The 23,917-nt window shown below is 40.0% G+C and overlaps 1 protein-coding gene across 7 annotated transcripts in view; it reads right to left on the reverse strand.

Annotated features, from left to right (window-relative positions):
* FBXO34 (F-box protein 34) overlaps positions 1-23,917 on the reverse strand; it is an 82,040-nt gene that overhangs the window by 28,173 nt on the left and 29,950 nt on the right. For 2 of the 7 annotated variants that reach the window (XM_086320567.1, XM_086320569.1), the window contains 2 exons: positions 6,990-7,074; positions 102-206 (listed from right to left, as the gene is read on the reverse strand). The exons of 2 other annotated variants lie outside the window; for them this stretch is intronic. The gene's annotated coding sequence lies outside the window, so the exon portion shown is untranslated. The remainder of the gene's footprint in view (positions 1-101; positions 207-6,989; positions 7,075-23,917) is intronic. 3 more of the 7 variants (XM_086320566.1, XM_086320568.1, XM_086320571.1) reach the window with 2 other exon arrangements.

Consider the following 23,917-nt stretch of genomic DNA (forward strand, 5'->3'; position numbering starts at 1 on the left):
AGCCACTGAGCCCACACACCCCAGAGCCTGTGCTCCGTAACAAGATGAGCCACTGCAATGAGAAGCCAGCACACCACAACCAGAGAGTACTCCCCACTCACCACAATAAAGAAAAGCCTGGGACTTCCTTGGTAGGCCAGTGGTTAAGAATCTCTGCTTCCACTCAAGGGAGTGCAGGTTCCATTCCTGGTTGGAGAACTAAGATCCTGCATGCCAAATGGTAAGGCCAAAATAAAAATTATTTGTTTAAAAAGGTGAATCTTATGGTATGTGATTCTTATCTACATTTTAAAAGTAGATGAAAAAGAATAAGATCTGAAGTGGGAAAAACATAAAACTCTTAAAAAAAATTATGCTAAGACTATAGTAACCAAAACAGTATGAAGCAGAGCAGAAACATGTAAGGAGTTCAAGAAAACAGCAATCTAAATGATTAGACGCACAGTGAGTGGAAAAGCAGAATGTCTGAATAAACTGAGAAAACCAAATATCTGAGTAAAAACGTATATGCCTACTACACCATAAAAACATAAAAGTGCCAGACTGAATAAACTGCAAAATTTAATACTGTCAGTTATGAGAAATGATTTTAAAGTCTTAGTGGGAAGTAACTCCTTAACGGTATCAGACTTTATTTTTGGGGGCTCCAAAATCACTACAGATGGTGACTGCAGCCATGAAATTAAAAAACGCTTACTCCTTGGAAGGAAAGTTATGACCAACCTAGATAGCATATTCAAAAGCAGAGACATTACTTTGCCAGCAAAGGTCCGTCTAGTCAAGGCTATGGTTTTTCCAGTAGTCATGTATGGATGTGAGGAGTTGGACTGTGAAGAAGGCTGAGCGCCAAAAAATTGATGCTTTTGAACTGTGGTGTTGGAGAAGACTCTCGAGAGTCCCTACGTCCCTTGGACTGCAAGGAGATCCAACCAGTCCATCCATCCTAAAGGAGATCAGTCCTGGGTGTTCTTTGGAAGGACTGATGCTAAAGCTGAAACTCCAGTAGTTTGGCCACCTCATGCGAAGAGTTGACTCATTGGAAAAGACTCTGATGCTGGGAGGGATTGAGGGCAGGAGGAGAAGGGGACGACAGAGGATGAGATGGCTGGATGGCATTACTGACTCAATGGACGTGAGTCTGAGTGAACTCTGGGAGTTGGTGATGGACAGGGAGGCCTGGTGTGCTGTGATTCATGGGGTCGCAAAGAGTCGGACATGACTGAGCGACTGAACTGAACTGAAGCAAAAAACACAAAACACTGAAATACCTGACTAAATACAAATTTTAAGTATCTACTTGGGGCAAAGACACCATAAAGTTAAAGACAAGCAAAAGACTGGGAGAACATACACACAAAAGGTTAATTATGTGCAATATATACAAAAGGTTAATTTCCATGACATTAAATAGTTCACCCGGGCCAATGGGGGAGGGATGAAGTGTCACTATTTTAGCATAATATTTTAGCACAATGGTGTAAAACAAAAATGAAAAGACTATAGTCTGCAAAATTGATAGAAAGGTATATAATGCCCAGCAAACTGGATGTTTTGAAGCTGAGTTAGGGACATGTATTTTTTTCACATCTATTTTCAATGTTGTTTGAATTTCTGACCACAGAATGCTAATTTTATAATGGCAAAATACTTTTAGAGGAAAGTCTGAAAGGCAAAACTTTAAGTAGATGAGGGCCACTGAAGATTTTTTTTTAAAGGGAAATATAACATGGTTAGATTAGTTTTTCTGACAAATCCCTGGAGCAGCTTTACAAAGAATGGCTATGAAAAGCACCAGTTTGGAAATATGACACGTAATGATTCATTTCTCTATTCAACAAATGCTGAACACCTATTGGGGCTCAGCACTGAGCTAAGCATTGGGACCAGTTAGAAATGTTGCAAGTTGTCTCAGCAAAAGATCAAGTATGCTAGGTATATTATACTTTGGGCACTGGTATAAGGGATGTAAGGCACCATTTGAAAGGCATCTGTGGATAATATTCTTCTGATACTCCTTATATTACAAGAGGATCAGATATTCCTGATAATATAATCCATTTTTGACAACTTGAAAAAGCAAAAAGCCCGTATCAGCCTGTTCTTACAGGTAACTGTCTTGTTTTCAAGATTCTCTGACTTGATAAAGTCCATGTTCTAAAAATCTTTGAATAAAGAAATTTCAAGGGCACCCCTGGTCATTTTCTCTGTATCTTTTTTTTTTTTTTTTTCATTCCTTGGTTTTGTCAAAAGATGACTTAAAAAAAAAAAAGGACACAATATTAAGAGTCAACCCAAAGGAAAAACATTTTAGTGACTCATATTAGAGATATTTTTAATTGTGATTTAATCTGCATTGGTTTCTTTTTACAGTTGACATGTTCCCATTTTATCACACCCATCTGCTATTGCAACAGCAAGCCAGTTTTAACAAAAGACCATGACTATACATAAAAAATGTTTTAAACTTTCTCATCTTAAAATACATGTTTAAAAAGTGTCCACCGAATGAAGGGAGGCACGAAAAAAACAAAACCCTTGCTGATAACTGACAAACAATCCTACCATTTATCTTGCATGCTCAGTCGCTCTGTGGCCCTTTGGACTATAGCCCGCCAGGCTCTTCTGTCCACGGGATTTTTCACGTGAGAATATTGGAGTGGATAGCCTTTTCCTCCTCCAGGGCATCTTCCCAACTCAGGGATGGAACCAGCACCTCCTGCACTGGCAGCTTCTTTATTGCTGAGCCATTGGAAAAGTCCCACCATTTAGCTTAGGGTATGTCAAAACCTTTGACTGTGTGGATCACAATAAACTGTGGAAAATTCTTCAAGAGATGGGAATACCAGACCACCTGATCTGCCTCTTGAGAAATTTGTATGCAGGTCAGGAAGCAACAGTTAGAACTGGACATGGAACAACGACTGGTTCCAAATAGGAAAAGGAGTTCATCAAGGCTGTATATTGTCACCCTGTTTATTTAACTTCTATGCAGAGTACATCATGAGAAACGCTGGACTGGAAGAAACACAAACTGGAATCAAGATTGCCGGGAGAAATATCAATAACCTCAGATATGCAGATGACACCACCCTTATGGCAGAAAGTGAAGAGGACCTAAAAAGCCTCTTGATGAAAGTGAAAGTGGAGAGTGAAAAAGTTGGCTTAAAGCTCAACATTCAGAAAACGAAGATCATGGCATCCGGTCCCACCACTTCATGGGAAATAGATGGGGAAACAGTGGAAACAGTGTCAGACTTTATTTTTCTGGGCTCCAAAATCACTACAGATGGTGACTGCAGCCATGAAATTAAAAGACACTTACTCCTTGGAAGAAAAGTTATGACCAACCTAGATAGCATATTGAAAAGCAGAGACATTACTTTGCCAACAAAGGTCCGTCTAGTCAAGGCTATGGTTTTTCCTGTGGTCATGTATGGATGTGAGAGTTGGACTGTGAAGAAGGCTGAGCAGTGAAGAATTGATGCTTTTGAACTGTGGTGTTGGAGAAGACTCTTGAAGAGTCCCTTAGACTGCAAGGAGATCCAATCAGTCCATTCTGAAGGAGATCAGCCCTGGGATTTCTTTGGAAGGAATGATGCTAAAGCTGAAACTCCAGTACTTTGGTCACCTCATGCGAAGAGTTGACTCATTGGAAAAGACCCTGATTCTGGGAGGGATTGGGGGCAGGAGGAGAAGGGGATGACAGAGGATGAGATGGCTGGATGGCATCACTGACTCGATGGATGTGAGTCTGAGTGAACTCCGGGAGTTGGTGATGGACAGGGAGGCCTGGCATGCTGCGATTCATGGGGTCGAAAAGAGTCGGACACGACTGAGCGACTGATCTGATCTGATCTGATGTCAAAAACACGAGAGGTGTGGCAGCAGCTCCAAGTTACACCACTACCTGAGAGCTAACTGCTTAATCATGTGGGGCTGAGGAAACAAACTCCTCCGAGGCTGCTGGTTAAGCAGGCAATCACCATCACCTTGACAAAGTCAAGTTCCTGAATCAGCTTTTCTTAAAGGTACCATAACGCTACCACAATTCTCCCCAAACCATGCCAACAAGGTCCCCCATTTTTATAATTCCTATCTCAAATGCATGCTGTGGGAAATGCCAAGCAAAATGCACGTCAGTTTCTGAGGAAGTGATTATGGCAAGCATGACAGTTAAGACCTAGATACCCCAAGGCAGTTCCAATTTCACAGCATTTTATTGTTTTCACATAAGATGCCTGTTTAAATATGTTAGTCAAGATGGTTTTTACCCTAGCTTTATTTTATTTATTGTCTCACTTTGGCCACGCCGGGTCCTCACTGCACTGCTCGGGCTTTCTAACTGCGTCACGTGGTCTTAGTCACTCCGCTACATGTGGAATAGTAGTTTCCCAACCAGGAATTGAACCTGCATCCCTGCATTAGAAGGTGGATTCTTACCCACTGGACCAGGGAAGTCCCTCAAGATGATGTAAGTTATACTTGTGAAAGACTTTTTAGTACAAATAAAGTTCAAACCCCAGAAAAAATTCTTTCCAGACTCTTGGTGGTGCATACTCAGTTGTGTCCAACTCTTTGCAACCCTTTGGACTGTAGCCTGCCAGGCTCCTCTGTCCATGGGATTTTTCAGGCAAGAATACCGGACTGTGTTGCCATTTCCTTCTCCCAGGGATCTTTCCAATCCAGGGATCCAACCTGAGTCTCCTGCATGGGCAGAGTCTTTAATGCTGAACCATCAGAGTAGCCTCAGACTCTCTGTAAAGAACATATAATCATATGGAAAAAACCTGGCCTAATCCCCAAGCCATCCTGAGAAAGAGCAGCATTTCTTCCCAGAGAGATCACCAGAAATTACAACGGATTTTAAAACACAAAAACTCCTTTGCCAAGAGAAGAAGGGGACAACAGAGGATGAGATGGTTGGATGGCATTACTGACTGGATGGACATGAGTCTGAACCAATTCATGGAGACAGTGAAGGACACAGAAGCTTGGTGTGCTGCAGCTCATGGGGTCACAGAGTCAGACCTGGTGCCTGAACAACAACAAATAATAACAACAACAAAAAACCCCAGTCCACAGCACATGCAAAGTGATTGGCCTCTATCTCATAAACAGAGGGGGGAAATCCTCTAGTTAAAAACACAAAAGATGATGAGGGAAGGAGGAAAAACTGAAGACTGAAAAAGGGGGCAATAAGCAGCACTTATCAGAGCCCTTTCAACAGAAATTTTTAACAACTGGATATTGCTATAACCATTTTCACAGCTTTGAAAAAGAAGGTTCGCCTAGACATCTAATCTAATTTCACATGCAGAGCATCAAATATTTATTCCTTTTACATCCTGTCAGATATCTGTTCCTTTTAGCCACAACTGTCACTGCCCTGAGCCACAAAAAAAAATTTTAATATATGTAAATAGCTGCATTCCTTGAATCCAAGAGAAAGTGTCTGAGAGGCCCACAACTCCCTTCTGAGACATTACAAACAGTTTCTTTCACTTTAGTTGCTACACTGGTATCCGAACACCTTTCAACTCTTGCCTTACCCAAAAGGCAACCATCAGCAAACAGACAAAGGAAAGCTAGTGGACCAAGAGGCGGCCTGGTGTAAAATTAACAGCAGTGAGAGTCTAACCACCCAAACACATCAAATCTAATGGGGAGATGGGCGCACTGAATCTGAGCAGAAGTTAGGAGTGGAGACAAAGTCATAAAATTGGAAGACTCAGTGCATGAGGGAGCAATAGACGTTTGCCACAAGAGCAGATGAGGTGACCAGGTCGCCAGATCCAGCCACTTGTTGGGCAACTGGAATGGCTACAGAATCTAGGACAATTAGGTACTATGGTTCCAATTCTCTGTAATACCAAACTATATGACCTAAAACTGCCCTGTATTTCTGTATGTCCCACACATCCATATGAAAAGCTAACAACATCTACTTACAGATGGTTACTTCTTTTTGGAAATGAAAAATATTCTAGAATCAGTAGAATCTTTTCCTGACTGCATTTATGCATGACCTGCAAATCAGGAGGCTGACTAAGCCTACTGAGAACTCCCTTAAATTGTTGAGTCTACTTTTACCTAATCTTTTTTTTCCCCCAAGAATTAGACGCCAGACTTCTGGGTAAAGATGATGGACTAAACACATAGCTATTCACTGATCCTTCCCAGAACACCAAGGGATTCCTTTTCTTTCTTTTATTTTAATAAAAACCCACAGAGATGAAGAGAACTGAAGATTACAGCCACAAATTTTTGAAAGCTGGAAAATAAATGGTTAAGGGGTAAAGGACCCAAAGACCCAAGAAAACTGAATCCTAAGGTAAGCATCAAGGAATAGGCCTCCAAAAGGCTCAGTGGGGATAAATGGGAAGAATTAACAGAAAATCTTTCTGAAATGCAATTCTCAGGTACCCCTCCACTCTCTCAGGCAGGCAGATAAATGCCTTTCCTTCACCCATGCAACACTGAAGGTAATCTAAGAAGGTTTATAAATAAACAGAGGTTTACATGGACTGGAGACCACTAGGTAAGGTGAAGACAGTGTAAGCTAACATATGTACTAGATTCCAGTCCCCAGTGTGTTGATAAACAAACGTCTAACAACTGGCTGGGGTCTGGCGAGCAGAGGAAGTGGGGGAAACAAGGGTAGTTATTTGTAATATTTGCTGCTTACCATAGCTGCTTCAAGCAACCAATGTCACTAAATGCAGAATTCAGAAGAGATGCCTGTGACAACATGATATTCCCACTCTACAGACAGATGTACATACTCTCAAGAGCATCCACAATTAAAAATGTAATACAATAAACAGAGAGTGGTGAGCTTTTATATTTATTAATTTTAATAGAACATTTAATAAGTCTGTATACAATCTTTAATAATTGTTGTATGTAGCAACTCACTCACAAAGTTCCTGAAAACAACTGTCTCTGATGTGCTAGTACTACCCACTAAGCCCAGACCCCTTTGTCAATACCTTTCTCAAAAGACTGACAGCCAGGCCTTCACTTCCAGGCAGTGATTAGAAGAGACGTCTCTGGGGAATTTGCCCAGCGATTAGTCTACAAGGAAAAATATAAAAATATTGACAAGTTCTCAAACTATATTTGACCAGCCAGATCATCCTACTTCAAAGCTCACAATTGGTAAGTCCTACTTGCACGTTCAGAGCTTCCAGTCAGCTTCTTAGGATCCAACTCTTAAATATCAGGAAACAGCCAAGCATTAGACATTCTAGTATAAAAAAATAGAAATGGAAATAGGAAAAGAAAGCTGAGAGACCTGGGCAGTCATACAGCACTCTGCACTTTGAAGAGCTCCACATTAGGTTTGATGCTCTGCTGTTGCTGTCTTATAATTCTTTAATAATGTTAAACAAGGGGCCCCACATTTTCACTCTGTACTCAGCCCTGCAAATTATGTAGCTAGTCCTGACAGAGACTATACAGGCAAAAGAAAATTCTGGAGAGAAAGACACCGTTAATATTTTCAGAAATATAGCACAAAATAATATAAATATGAAGCAAGAACAGTATGTTAAAAAAAAAAAAGGACAACAGAGAGAATCAGAAAGTGATCACAAGCATGCTTCCTTGCTAATTTAAACTGTAAGAGCTGAAATGAAAAACTCAATAGAATAGCATAAGAATTCTGGAACATGAGTCCAGGAGGTCCAATATCTGAATAATAAGAGTTCAAAAGGAGATAAAAAGAAAAAAGGGAGAAGTCATCAAGAATGTGTCTGTGATGCAGGAGACCTGGGTTCAATCCCTGGGTCAGGAAGATCTCCTGGAGAAGGGAATAGCAACCCACTCCAGTATTCTTGCCTGGAGAATTTCATGGACAGAGGCACCTGGCAGGCTTCAGTCCATGGGAGTCACAAAGAGTTAGACACAACTGAGCAACTAACACACATCAACAAAACAGTTTCGTGACAGAAAGGATTCATCAAATGCTCAGCACAATGGATGGAACCAAACTCACACTAAGGTATATTATTGTGCAATTTTAAACACTGAGAAACAAAAGAACTGATCACATAAATAATTAGGAACTTAATGACTTCGGCTTCAAGAACAATGCAGTAAACTTGGAGGAAACTATAAAACAATTAAGTCATGCCTTGAAAATTTACAAGCTAGAATTCTATACCCAGCCAAACTATCAATTAAAAGTAAGGACAGAGTAAGATGGGTTCAGTCATTCAAAGTCTCCAAGCTGATTAAAAATCAAACCTTCCCTTTCTCAGGCAGCTATTGGAGAATACGTTCTGACAAAGTAAGACACAAGAAGATATGAGATCTAAAAAACTAGAACTCAACACAAAAAGGAAGAGTAACCCTAAGATGCTGGTGAAGGGAAGACCCAAATAAGAGGTACACATAAAAACAATGGGCAACCAGTCAATGTGGGACCATATACTCAGGAATTTGAGAAGCTAATAGAACACCTTAAGTGTTGGGATTTCCTGAAAGGAAATTTGGGCAAGTTGCAATCTGAACTGTAAAAGGCATTAATATAAAAGTAAGCAACAACAAAGAAAAACAGAAATTTCACAGAAAACCAAAATTGTATAGAAAAGTAAAAGTGTTCACAGCTTGTTAAATGGCTTAACTGTGAATAGCACATTCACTCTTAACTGTGTAAACACTGAACACTGATCTAAGCAGTTATGAACACCTATACCAAGATGGGAAAAGAAAAAAGGTACCTGGAGATGTGGAAAAAGAACTATATCTTCATCTGCCATAATAGGAAATAAAGATAATACCGGAAGCTGAGAAATCAAGAAATCAGAATACAAGAATGCTATTAAGAATGACAAGGTTCAGAACTTGCTATCCCAAAATACAGTGCCTTGGCATAGTGATTATTTTAAGCTGAAGAAATTTGAGAAATGACAGGTGCAGGAAGGACTAACTGACCTCTTTGGACTCTGAAGCAGGTCCTAAGACCCTGGTGTGAGAAAGGCCTTCCCTATATCTGGAGGAAGGGAGGATCCTTATTTCTGAAGATGAACAGACAAAGAGAAATTCAAAGTAACTGGCCTTGTTAAGCTTCCCATTTATTAACCATAGCTCATATTATTTTGTCCTATCACATTCTTCCATGACTTTCTACTCTTTCAAACTCAGTATCAAAATGCTCAGGCCTGGATTTCCCTGGGAGTCCAGTGGCTAAGAACACACCTGCCAATGTGGGGGACAAGGGTTGATCCCTGTTGTGGGAAGATCCCACATGCCAAGGGGCAACAAGGCCCCTGGGCCACAACTACTGAGCCCACGCTCTAGAACTCGCATGACTTTACAAGAGAAGCCACTGCAATGAGAAGACGATGTACCACAACTAGAGAGAAGCCCCACTCACTGTAACAAGACAAAGTCCATGCACGGCAACGGAGACCCAGTGCAGCCGTAACTAAATACATACATACATGTGTGTGTGAGTCGCTCAGTCCTACTCTTTGCAACCCCACAGACTGTAGCCCGCCAGGCTCCTATATCCATGGAATTCTCCAGACAAGAATACTAGAGTGAGTTATCATTTCCTTGTCCAGGGAATCTGCCAGACCTAGGGCTCAAACCTGGGTCTCCCGCATTGCAGGCAGGTTCTTTATTGTCTAAACTACCAGGGAAGTCCACAAATAACTACATGCTGCTGCTACTGCTGCTAAGTCACTTCAGTCGTGTCCAACTCTGAGCGACCCCATAGACAGAAGCCCACCAGGCACCCCAGTCCTTGGGATTCTCCAGGCAAGAACACTGGAGTGGGTTGCCATTTCCTTCTCCAATGCATGAAAGTGAAAAGTGAAAGGGAAGTCGCTCAGTCGTGTCTGACTTAGTGACCCCATGGACTGCAGCCTACCAGGCTCCTCTGTCCATGGGATTTTCCAGGCAAGAGTACTGGAGTGGGGTGCCATTGCCTTCTCCAAATAACTACATATACACATTAAAAAAAAAAAATGCTCAGGCCTAACCACTTCTTCAGGTTTTCATTTCCTTATGTAGACTCATCACACAAAATCTATATTATCAATAAATAAATGTGTATGCTTTTCCTTTGTTTGTATGTCTCTTGTCAGTCCATTTACAGGATCCTAGCTACAGAACCCAGGAGGACAGTAGGAGAAAGAATTTTTACTCCCCTCCAAGAACACAGAGGTAAGAATCAGCTATAAGAAATTAAAGCGTTTGCCTCTAGGGAAGAAGTGGGGGATCAAGCGGGAGAACTGCTGCTTTTCAAAACAAGTCTTATAGAGCTATTGAATCATTAAACTATGCATTTAACACACTGATAGAAAAAATACAAAACAAAAACATGAGAAAAACTAGCACCAAGTTCAGCTTGATTTAGTTCATGATTCTTTTTTTTCAGATTACAAGTTTTCCCAATAAGAAGCTGTTCTCCTTTCATTTGTTGTATTTCCCATTTTTCTACAGTTGATTACTCATACAATAAAAAGTTAATAATCATCTTCCTACTGTCTGATATTCTAAGTCATCTGCAACTCCAATTATTATTCTGGGATATTCCTACATCATATGATACCCAACCTGGCCCAACTCAGGAAAAGGTAGCAGTTGTCCTTCACGGAGTTACCACAGCAATTTATACCAAATGACTTCCTATCGCACAAAGGGTTTCCCTCTGCAAGCCTACAATTCTGTCAAAACGCTACAAAAAGACTAAACTTAACCCTGTAAGAAATTCAAATAAAAAACACAACAAACTCGAGAATGAGCATTTAAGGGGCAACAAATTCAATTTTTTTCATATCTTTATTACCCTAGACACTAAAAGATTTCAGTACATATAAATTACAAAAAGTGAAGTCACTCAGTCGTGTCCAACTCTTTGCAACCCCATGGACTATAGCCTACCAGGCTCCTCTGTCCATGGGATTTTCCAGGCAATAGTACTGGAGTGGATTGCGATTTCCTTCTCCAGGGGATCTTCCCGACCCAGGGATCGAACCCAGGTCTCCCGCATTGTAGACAGGCACTTTACCGTCTGAGCCACCAGGGAAGTCCAAATTATAATACACAACATATTAAATACAACTGATAGCATTTAGTATTTATTTTTAATCTTTCTTTATATGGCTGTCAGGTTGACCTTAACTAGCTAGTAAAGTTATTATACAGTCAGTTTACAAAACACAGTTCAGATAAGTAAATGCTGTCACATCCTCTTGTGCACCTCCAGATGAGGGTAGTCATGGTCAGCACAGGATATTTAAGGAGGAATCTGCTTACCACAGAGAACTGAGACAATCTGTAGACAGATATACTCCAGTCAAAGCAGCTACACATGTTTTCACTTATTCCTTTAAGAGTGATTTGATTTGTTTGGATTTGGTATAGAATCACTTCTGGATTTAAGGAAAATGAAACAAGGTTTTACAGCTTGCTATGTTATGTTATGAGCTTGTTATGAGTGCTGCACTCAATATGTCAGCAAATTTGGAAAACTCAGCAGTGGCCACAGGACTGGAAAAGGTCAGTTTTCATTCTGATCCCAAAGAAAGGCAATGCCAAAGAATGCTCAAACTACTGCACAATTGCACTCATCTCACACGCTAGTAAAGTAATGCTCAAAATTCTCCAAGCCAGGCTTCAGCAATACATGAACCGTGAACTTCCTGATGTTCAAGCTGGTTTTAGAAAAGGCAGAGGAACCAGAGATCAAATTGCCAACATCTGCTGGATCATGAAAAAAGCAAGAGAGTTCAAAAAAAACATCTATTTCTGCTTTATTGATTATGCCAAAGCCTTTGTGTGGATCACAATAAACTGGAAAATTCTTCAAGAGATGGGAATACCAGACCACCTGACCGGCCTCTTGAGAAACCTATATGCAGGTCAGGAAGCAACAGTTAGAAGTGGACATGGAACAACAGAGTGGTTCCAAATAGGAAAAGGAGTACGTCAAGGCTGTATATTGTCACCCTGCTTATTTAACTTCTATGCAGAGTACATCATGAGAAACGCTGGGCTGGAAGAAGCACAAGCTGGAATCAAGATTGCCGGGAGAAATATCAATAACCTCAGTTAGGCAGATGACACCACCCTTATGGCAGAAAGTGAAGAGGACCTAAAAAGCCTCTTGATGAAAGTGAAAGTGGAGAGTGAAAAAGTTGGCTTAAAGCTAAACATTCAGAAAACGAAGATCATGGCATCTGGTCCCATCACTTCACGGCAAATAGATGGGGAAACAGTGGAAACAGTGTCAGACTTTATTTTTTGGGGCTCCAAAATCACTGCAGATGGTGACCGCAGCCATGAAATTAAAAGACGCTTACTCCTTGGAAGGAAAGTTATGACCAACCTAGATAGCATATTCAAAAGCAGAGACATTACTTTGCCAGCAAAGGTCCGTCTAGTCAAGGCTATGGTTTTTCCAGTAGTCATGTATGGATGTGAGGAGTTGGACTGTGAAGAAGGCTGAGCGCCAAAAAATTGATGCTTTTGAACTGTGGTGTTGGAGAAGACTCTCGAGAGTCCCTACGTCCCTTGGACTGCAAGGAGATCCAACCAGTCCATCCATCCTAAAGGAGATCAGTCCTGGGTGTTCTTTGGAAGGACTGATGCTAAAGCTGAAACTCCAGTACTTTGGCCACCTCATGCGAAGAGTTGACTCATTGGAAAAGACTCTGATGCTGGGAGGGATTGGGGGCAAGAGGAGAAGGGGACGACAGAGGATGAGATGGCTGGATGGCATCACTGACTCGATGGACATGAGTCTGAGTGAACTCCAGGAGTTGGTGATAGACAGGGAGGCCTGGAGTGCTGCAATTCATAGGGTCGCAAAGAGTCGGACACAACTGAGCGACTGAACTGAACTGAACTGAACTGACTGATGTTATGTTAGCAGAAGGGGACGACAGAGGATGAGATGATTAGTTGGCATCACCGACTCAATGCACATGAGTTTGAGCAAGCTCCGAGAGGTGGTGAAGGATAGGGAAGCCTGGCATTCTGTAGTTCATGGGGTCGCAGAGAGTCGGACATAACTGAGCGACTGAACAACAAAATATTGGTAGGCAAGTGGCTGTGAAGAAATCCTAATCAAAAAAGATTCCTTTTGCACTTAAAATTGAGGTGGGATAGACATACCTGAAGTCATAGTTAATTTACATTTCTCATCTCTGTTTTGCCTAATCATGGACTTGTAGGATTATGAACACTCCTCACACACATACCTCTAAAGCCAGTAAAATACGTCTTTGACATTAAAAAAAAAACCCCAAAATTTTCTCAAACTGTCAACAAAAACAGGTTGCTGCCAGAAGAATCTCTTTGTCAAAGTCAAATTAAACTTTGCCAGTACACACAAAGAACATACTTTCAGATGAGTGGCTGTCAACCAACTTAATCTTAGAACACTCAAAACTTCATGTTCACACTAGAGTGCTTTAGGTAAATAATACTAATCTCTTCCGGCTTCTAGGTAGCTTACAGCCTTAGTAAAGTTCATTTGGTTTCTTGCCACCTTTATCCATCCCCATCTAATCTTCCCCTCCAAAGCAGCTTTTTCCGTCATGTTTTGTTTTTGAAACAGCTTGTTTTTTCCACCCTAGGTTTTCCCAAAATATTTCAGGGTTCTGACAATTCTGCCAGTGACTAAATCTCCTCCTGGGAATAGCTGCCTCATTATCACTATTAAAAACAGTCACTCCTAATACTGACTGATAAGAATCTGGAAACTAGTTGTAACTTTGGGAATGCAAATCCCACCCTATCCAATCTAAAGATAAATGTATTACAAATGGAATAACAGACTCCTCACAGGACAGAACTCAAGCAGTCTTTGTGTTCCATTTAAGCTATTGAGTTTTGTGTAATCCTAATTCTGACTAATATGAAGAATTTACCATTACCTTTCTCATAACCTATTAATATGTAAATTACTAAGAGTCAAGCAAGCACAAAAGAAAAAAGGGAAAAAAAAAAAATCACAACCCACACTCAACACAAAAACTCAGCAGCAAATGCCCTTATGTTTTTAAGGTAATACTGCCTTCCAACTGATCTCCTGTTTCAGAAATATTTTGTGCAGTACATGTGTTGTGTGGGTAACTTCTGTTCTTGGCAAGCTAGTGCTCCTGGCTTGGAAAATCAACAGCAGATAACCTAAAGTAAGAGGTTTTTTCCTATATCCTTCAAATGGAAGGACTACTTAGAAACCTAATTCTTCCAAAAAAGATTTACAAACTAGAGATGATCATGAATTTACTTCCATCATCATCATTCTGCTTCTATCTAGCTTACTTAGTATTTGTGGAAAGTTACATAAGCATAGTTCATTATTCTGGAAACGTGTAAGAGCAATGCAGAGATGATTCCCCCATCCATACACAACCCCCTAAAAAAAGCAATGTCCAAAAGCTCTTTCAAAACCAAAATCAACGTGGGCCATTTTGCAGTGAAGGCAGAGAACATGTAACTCAGGGGTATGTAACGATTTTGTGGTATAAACTCCTTTGGCAGTATGCTAAGACTATAAACTGGAATATTTTTTAAAGCAAAAATACATATACTGAGAAAATCTATTATATGGTTATCAAAATATTTAAAATTCATATAATATTCAATAAATTTCTTTTTTAACATATAACAAGCACTAACAAGTCTATTAACTACCATAATTTCCAAATTATGACCAACATAAATGATATTTTCAAGGTATCTATAACAACTACAATATGATATAAAAATATGATGTCAATTGATGACAGTCACAGGGATTGCTAACTTGCTGTGGTTTGTAGGTACACTTCAGTCAGAGATTAGTGAAAACAAGTAACTAACGTTTTTCTCATTCAAGCTCACAGACCCTTGAAGCTTTTAAAGTATACTCATCTGGAGCATTTAAAGAGGTATTTAGAGATTACTTGGTTCAACCTCTTCATTTTAAAGGTAAGGGAATTAAGGAGGAACTGATGACACTGATTGCCTGAAGTACATTCATTCCAAATCACTGAGTTCTATTTAAAAGTAAACCACTGTTTTCTTCTGAAAACCTGAATCTCACATCTAGGCCTACTTAGAACTTGCTTCAAACTTGCACCTCAGTTACATCGTCTGTAAAATAAAAATAATAATCCAACTTTGGAGGAACTTTAATGTGAAAACCAAATTTAATAATCCATGTTAAAATACTACAGCAGTACCTTTAAGGGTAAGGCTAATTATCAATTAATTCCATGAGAAATCAAAGGCAAATTATTCTTATTCCTTCAGTTCAGTTCAGTCGCTCAGTTGTGTCTGACTCTTTGCGACCCCATGAATCACGCCAGGCCTCCCTGTCCTGAACTCCCGGAGTTCACCCAAACTCATGGCCATCGAGTCGGTGATGCCATCCAGCCATCTCATCCTCTGTCGTCCCCTTCTCCTCCTGCCCCCAATCCCTCCCAGCATGAGTCTTTTCCAATGAGTCAACTCTTCGCATGAGGTGGCCAAAGTACTGGAGTTTCAGCTTTAGCATCAGTCCTTCCAAAGAACACCCAGGACTGATCTCCTTTAGGATGGATGGACTGGTTGGATCTCCTTGCAGTCCAAGGGACGTAGGGACTCTCGAGAGTCTTCTCCAACACCACAGTTCAAAAGCATCAATTTTTTGGCGCTCAGCCTTCTTCACAGTCCAACTCCTCACATCCATACATGACTACTGGAAAAACCATAGCCTTGACTAGACGGACCTTTGCTGGCAAAGTAATGTCTCTGCTTTTGAATATGCTATCTAGGTTGGTCATAACTTTCCTTCCAAGGAGTAAGCGTCTTTCAATTTCATGGCTGCGGTCACCATCTGCAGTGATTTTGGAGCCCCAAAAAATAAAGTCTGACACTGTTTCCACTGTTTCCCCATCTATTTGCCATGAAGTGATGGGACCAGATGCCATGATCGTTTTCTGAATGTTCAGCTTTAAGCCAACTTTTTCACTCTCCACTTTCACTTTCATCAAGAGGCTTTTTAGGTCCTCTTCACTTTCTGCTGTAAGGGTGGTATCATCTGCCTAACTGAGGTTATTGATACTTTTCCCGGCAATCTTGATTCCATCTTGTGCTTCTTCCAGCCCAGCATTTCTCATGATGTACTCTGCATAGAAGTTAAATAAGCAGGGTGACAATATACAGCCTTGACGTACTCCTTTTCCTATCTGGAACCACTCTGTTGTTCCATGTCCACTTCTAACTGTTGCTTCCTGACCTGCATATAGGTTTCTCAAGAGGTCGGTCAGGTGGTCTGGTATTCCCATCTCTTATTCTTTAGTATACCTTAAATATCCTCAAATTCTAATTTATTTACTACATTAAATATGCTATCAAATGGATCGCCCAAAGGACAAACTGACCCTAAAACTAAGACACTTCAAGAAGAAAATATGTTTAGAACGAAAAGTACTGGCTTTGGAGTAAGACTATTACAAGCTATGTGCCTGTAATTCTATGCGAAATACTTGTTTTTATCTGATCCTCCAATTCTCAATTAGTAGTAAGAATAAATGTTAACAACCATACATATAAGACTACCATAATTAAATGTCAGTCCATGAAGAATATAAGATTCAAAGATAACCTCATAACACAGTAAGGAAACTTTTCTGATTTCTGCATTATGGATATTCACTTTCTCTTCCACATTACTTGATAAGATTATTTAAAATAGGATAAAGTATAGCACAAGTACAGAGAAGGCAATGGCACCCCACTCCAGTACTCTTGCCTGGAAAATCCCATGGACGGAAGAGCCTGGTGGGCTGCAGTCCATGAGGTCGCTAAGAGTCGGACACGACTGAGCGACTCCACTTTCACTTTTCACTTTCATGCATTGGAGAAGGAAATGGCAACCCACTCCAGTGTTCTTGCCTGGAGAATCTCAGAGACAGAGGAGCCTGGTAGGAGGCCATCCATGGGGTCGCACAGAGTCAGACACGACTGAAGCGAGTTAGCAGCAGCAGCAGCAGCAGCATAGTACAAGTAATATCCTTACTTCAGTACAGCATCTCAGTAATCTAAAACAAAGCCAATCAAATAGCCAGCAAGTTTTTTCCCATTGAAACTCCTTGTCAAAAAAAATTAATTACATATTAAAGACAGTATTACTGTGCATTGAAAAAGGAAGGGAATTAAAACTAAACGCTATCCCCAAACTTCTAAACCAGACAAAAGCAAACTAACATTTGGAAGACAATAGTCACACAAAATAATTTAAGCACATATTTAAGTATGCAAGTGGGGGTAAAAATGCCAATAAAGGCAAGGCTACTCAAGTTCTCCCCACATATTCTGTCCTGCCTGCCTCCACAAAAGAATTCAGTGGCCGACTGTAGACACGTCAAAGTTATATGCAGACATTTTAGTTGACTAGGAACAATATACAGAAAATACAGTAGATAGTCCTGGGAACACAAAAGGATCATAGTCTAAAGTAGATTTGTTAAACTAAGGACGGAAAAAAGAATCATTATCTGTCATGCCCTCCTGTCACACCCTCTTATTTGTAGTCATAACTGCAAGCTGTTTTAAAGACAATGGCAATGTTATTAAGGGTACCTTCATGCTGTGCCAAAGCACATATACAGAGCAATTCAGAACAATCAGTCTTACTTTCATAAAAGCAAAGGTTGCAGCCAAATGAAATGGGTGGATACCATATTAAACAATCTTGGAATTAGCTAATAGGATATGGGAAAAAATGATCCTAATGCCGATGCTAAATTCCCTTCCTTCTTTACACACAAAAAAATTTTTACTATTTGAAAAGCACTAGTCAAGAAAGATTTCATTTACTAAGACCTAAACACAGCCTGTTTTTAAGCACAAAGATGCTTATTATTTCCTTGTATAAGATATAAACTTAAAATATAAGCACAGGGGTTTCCCTGGTGGCTCAGTGGTAAAGACTCTGCCTGTCAATGCAGGAGATATGGGTTTGAACTCTGATCTGGGAAGATTCCACATACCACGAAGCAACTAAGCCCACGCACCACAACTACTGAGCCTGTGCTCCAGAGTCCCGGGATTGCACTACTGAGTCCACTTGCCCCAACTAATGAAGCCAGTGTGACCAGAGCCTGTGCTCTGCAACAAGAGAAGCCACCGCACTGAGCAGCCCATATACCGCAACTACAGAGTAGCCCCACTCATCACAACTAGAGAAAAAGCCTGCGTACCAACAAAGACCCAGAACAGCCAAAAACTTTATATACATATATATATATATGTGGAAACCTTTAAATATAGACACTAATAACGCTAAAGAAAATCAGGTGTTTTATAAACATTTAATGAAAGTGAAGAGAAGGCAATGGCACCCCACTCCAGTACTCTTGCCTGGAAAATCCCATGGACGGAAGAGCCTGGTGGGCTGCAGTCCATGAGGTCGCTAAGAGTCGGACACGACTGAGTGACTTCACTTTCACTTTTCACTTTCATGCACTGGAGAAAGAAATGGAAACGCACTTCAGTGTTCTTGCCTGGAGAATCCCAGGGACGGGGGAGCCTGGTGGGCTGCCGTCTATGGGGTCACACAGAGTCAGACACGACTGAAGCGACTTAGCAGCAATGAAAGTGAAAACTGAACGAAGACAACAAGTAACAGTAAAACCTAATGCTTTGTTTGTTGCAGTTATTCTACTGCTCTATTCCTCAGGAAACAAATTATTCTCCCACTGGGTTTCCTGGCTCTGTTTTCCTAATTATAATGAAGTTTAAAACATGAAGCAGTTGTTTTCGTCAGGCTTCTCTAGTGGCGCACAGGCTCAGAAGTTTCTGCACATGGACTTAGTTGTCCCGTGGCACGTGGAAACTCGGTTCCCTGACCAGGGACCAAACCCTCATCCCCTACATTGGTAGGCAGGTTCTTAACCACTGGACCACCAGGGAAATCCCTAAGCAATTGTTTCTGGAAGTTCAGTAATCGCATAATTGTATGGCTTACTTTCAGAGAATAAACGAATTGCTTCTTAAACAACTAGGAAGAGGAGGACTGTGCATTATATACATGAAAACATTTAAGCAGGCCTTTCAGCAAGAATGTAAAGTTTATTTGATAAAACAACTATTCTTTACTACTAGACTACACAGATTTAAAATGCACTTTATTTGTCACTGTGGCATGTCAATATTTTAATCAATTGAATTCAGTCTAAATTAATTACGTTAGTTAATGCTCTGTTAACTGGCTTCAAGGCAAAAATCAGAAAAGGAACAAAGAAAGAGCTTAAACAATGATAGGACTATAATTACATGAACATAACCTTATACACAGATATAGTACTATTAGTAGTAAAACAGAAACATGAGAGACAAAATTCAAGTCTTAGGAGAAATTTCACTACCAAACTGATTCAGTGAAAACTTTTATACAGCAATTTAATAGCTTGCATTTAAGATTCGTATTTATGAAAGATGTTTTTAGATATAATTTTAATGCATTAATTAGCACTTATACGTTAGGTCAACAGCTAATACAACAGAAATCTATTGCTCAAACCAAACGGAAAGAAGAGTGTCTTCTCAGATATGCTGTTTTTAAAAGAACCCCACAAGAATTTAAGCTCTTCCTGGGCAGCTTCTCAGAAGGTATAGTATCTACTGCCCTATTTTGCTCTAAGAAAAGGAACGGTTTATGAAAATTTCTGCCAAAAATTCCAAGGTAGATAAAATTCAAAATTTTAATAAATCTTTTTAAAATATTCATTTTGAAAACCAGGTTTACACAGAGCTCCAAACCTAGAAAAATGACTAAAATAAAAATAGGCTGGAGGTGCTTCCCTGGTGGCTCAGTGGTGGGGAGTCCATCTATCAATGCTGGAGACACAAATTCAACCTCTGATTGAGGAGGATCCCACACGCTGCAAAGCAACTGAGCCCACGCACAACTACTGAGCCTGCTAGAGGCCAGGAACCGCAAGTACTGAAGCCCTGTGCCCTAGAGCCTGTACTCCACAAGAGAAGTCACCTCAATGACTATGCACTGCAACTAGCCAGGAGCCCCCGCTCGCTGCAACTAGAGGAAATTTCACGCAGGAAAGAAGATCCAGCACGGCCAAAAATAAATCAATTAAAAATATGTTGGAAACTTCCAGTGGTTCAGGTCAGGAAACTAAGATTCCACATGCCACACTGCATGGTCAAAAAAGAAAATAAATAAAAATAAAAAATAGGTTGACCACATAAATTATAGGCTATTTACAGTGACTTTGGGCAAAATCATTTATCATTAAGGCTGCTTGCTGTTGCTGAGTCACTAAGTCATGTCCAATTCTTTGAGACCCCATGGACTGCAGCACGCCAGCCTTCCCTGTCCTTCACTATCTCCCAGACTTTGCTCAAACTGATGTCCATTAAATTGGTGATGAAATCCAACCATCTCATCCTCTGTCGCCCCCTTCTCTTCCTGCCCTCGATCCTTCCCAGCACCAGGGATTTTTCTGTTGAGTTAGCTCTTTGCATCAGGTGGCCAAAGTACTGGAGCTTCAGCTTCAGCATCAGTCCTTCTAATGAATATTCAGGACTGATTTCCTTTAGGATGGACTGGATGAATCTCCCTGCAGTCCAAGGGACTCTCAAGAGTCTTCTCCAACACCACAGTTCAAAAGCATCAATTCTTCGGTGCTCAGCCTTCTTTCTGGTCCAACTCTCACATCCACACATGACTACTGCAAAAACCAAAGCTTTGACTAGACGGACCTTTGTCAGCAAAGTGATGTTTCTACTTTTTAATACGCTGTCTAGGTTTGTCATAGCTTTTCTTCCAAGGAGCAAGCATCTTTTAATTTCATGGTTGCGGTCACCGTCTGCAGTGATTTTGAAGGCCAAGAAAATAAAGTTTCTAACTCTTTCCACTGTTTCCCCCTTTATTTGCCATGAAGTGATGGGACCAGATGCCATGATCTTGTTTTTTGAATGTTGAGCTTTAAGTCAACTTTTTCACTCTCCTCTTTGCCTTTCATCAACAGGCTCTTTAATTCTTCTTAGCTTTCTGCCATAAGGGTGGTGTCATCTGCGTATCTGAGGTTGTTGCTATTTCTCCCTGCAATCTTGATTCCAGCTTGTGAGTCATCCAGCCCAGCATTTCACATGATGCACTCTGCATATAAGTTAAAAAAGGAGGATGACAATATACAGCCTTGACGTACTCCTTTTCTAGTCCTTGGACTGGTCCAGTTGTTCCATGTCCGGTTCTAACTGTTGCTTCTTGTCCTGCATACAGGTAAGACAGATAAGGTGGTCTGGTATTCCCATCTCTTTAAGAATTTTCCACAGTTTGTGTTGATCCACACAAAGGCTTCAGCATAGTCAATGAAGCACAAGTAGATGTTTTTCTGGAATTTCCTTGCTTTTTCTATGAGTCAACAAGAATTGGCAATTTGATCTCTGGTTCCTCTGCCTTTCCTAAATCCAGCTGGTACATCTGGAAGTTCTCAGTTCACGTACTATTAAGCTTAGCTTGAAGGATTTTGAGCATTACCTTGCTTGCATGTGAAATGAGTGCAACTGTTCAGTAGTTTGAACATTCTTTGGCATTACCTTTCTTTGGGATTGGAATAAAAACTGACCTTTTTCAGTCCTGTGGGCACTGCTGAGTTTTCCAGATTTGCTGGTATATTAAGACTGAGGCCATACTTTGAAATTTATCTGGTAAACTTGATGAGAATGATGCAAAAGTTTAGCACTTACCCAAAGTACCGCAAAAGGCAAAACAAAGATACATTTCACATCTGTGGGCATTCCAAAAAACTGCCTAAAGCAAGTATAATGCTGCAAATCTTTTCTAAATTACTTATTATAAATAATAAATTATTTTTAAAGCAAAATAAGGAAATAAAAATTTCAATCTGTTTTATGTACTGGGTTGGCTGGCCAATAAGTTCGTTTGGGTTCTTCTGTAACATCTTATAGAAAAAGCCAAATGATCTTTTTGGCTGACCCAGTATTTGAAACCTATTAAAGGTCAAAAGAAAAAACAGCCTAATTGAACAGAACATAGAAAACTAATAAATATTTCATTTTAATCGAACCCCCATCTCATCCTCACTACTTTGAAGTATAGGAACTCTGCTAATCCCTTAACATCTGTGGAAGCTTCAGTTTGGGGTATTTTGTTTTGTGCTTTTGCTCTGCAATTAAATGACTGCTTTGGATGAAAGAAAGATGATATGAAAACATAGAATTATTCAAGTTTACAATACAATCAAGTGGTGGAAGAGGAAAAGGAGACTGCTATATAGAAATCACTGAAAGATTCCACTCTGCTCAAAAATGACTTAAAATTGTATCCAATTAGTATCCAAACTTAAATATTTTAAAAGATTTTTTTCATGAATGAGAACGACAGTGATAGTATTAAGGAAATTCAGGGTTGGTGTTTCAAGAATTTGAGATGATCTGAGGAGAAGGCAATGGCACTCCAGTACTCTTGCCTGGCAAATCCCACGGACGGAGGAGCCTGGTGGGCTGCAGTCCATGGGGTCGCTAAGAGTCAGACACGACTGAGAGACTTCACTTTCACTTTTCACTTTCATGCACTGGAGAAGGAAATGGCAACCCACTCCAGTGTTCTTGCCTGGAGAATCCCAGAAACGGGGGAGCCTGGTGGGCTGCCGTCTATGGGGTTGCACAGAGTCGGACACGACTGAAGCGACTTAGCAGCAGCAGCAGCGGCAATTCCCAACATGAAAAGTATAGTACTCAATTCTGGAGAGTCTTTTTAAATTTTTATATGATAGAATGGAGGTTATCATAGTAAAAGCTAAAGTCACAAGCATAAACATAAACCTAGAGCCAATCTCATTAGAATTGAGACATATACTAACTCATATTAAACAATTTCATCCTTTTACCAGCAGACATATCATTGTAACTAAGCAATAAATTCAAATACTATTCTTTCCCTTGTGCATTCTTAAAAGGTAACAGATTGATTTATTTTCTGATATAAGATCCTAAATTTGTTTAATGTATGCAAACATATACACGCTTTTTACAAACATCCATTACTGAGGCCTTAAACCCACCAAAAAAAAAAGTTAGATGAGATGGTATTTCCCTCCATGATTTAGCTTAATTCTAATATTCCTCCAGGATTCTGTCCGAAGTATAGCAATATACCTACATTAGGTTAATGCACTAGTTCATGATACTTTTCATATTAAAATTTTATAACATCAATCCACTAAAACAAAAAAAAACCCCTAAAAACAGATTTTATAGTCTAAGATGTAAAACCACTCATTATCAAAGTATCAATTCACCCTTCTCAAAAGATTAACTAAGTACACAGTTTTATAATGACAAAGTACACAACTAATCTTGAGAGGAAATCATAGCAGTTGAATTTAATATATGCCAAAGCCCTCATTTCAGATGCTACCTTAACTCCACATCTAGTATTACAGAGTGAATAACAAATTATGGTAGTAAAGCCCCACAAAATCCTCTTTACTGGTAGAAATAATCAGTAAAGAGATTATCTGTCTTTCACCATATACCAGTGGTGGTGTCAGACCTCTGCAAAGTGACATGAGATATTTTGTTTACCACAAGGAAACCCAGAAGTTTAGGAACATGGGACTTGCTCATTGGTTTATTCTAGAATCACTGATGGAGACCAGAGTAATAAAACTCTCCAAGTCCAAAATTAAATGTAACTTGCCCAATTTTGTAAGCTAAAGAGAGACAATTTCTGAGAACTAAGGAAGGCAATCATTTAAGGTCTCCTAAACCTCTGAAGTATAAATACAACTCCTGGTGCACCAAAAAAATATATATATAATGTTTCAGTTCCTATTTTTTTTTAAAAGTATTTCAAGTTAGGTGTTTTAATACATTTTGATAACAGCTCCTTAGTCTTTCCAAAATAACTAACAACCATTATTGAACACTTAGTATTTTCTAA

The sequence above is a fragment of the Bos grunniens genome, chromosome 10, assembly GCF_055505025.1.
Source record: "Bos grunniens cultivar Pamir isolate PY7600 chromosome 10, Bosgru_T2T1.0, whole genome shotgun sequence".
Lineage (NCBI taxonomy): Eukaryota > Metazoa > Chordata > Mammalia > Artiodactyla > Bovidae > Bos > Bos grunniens.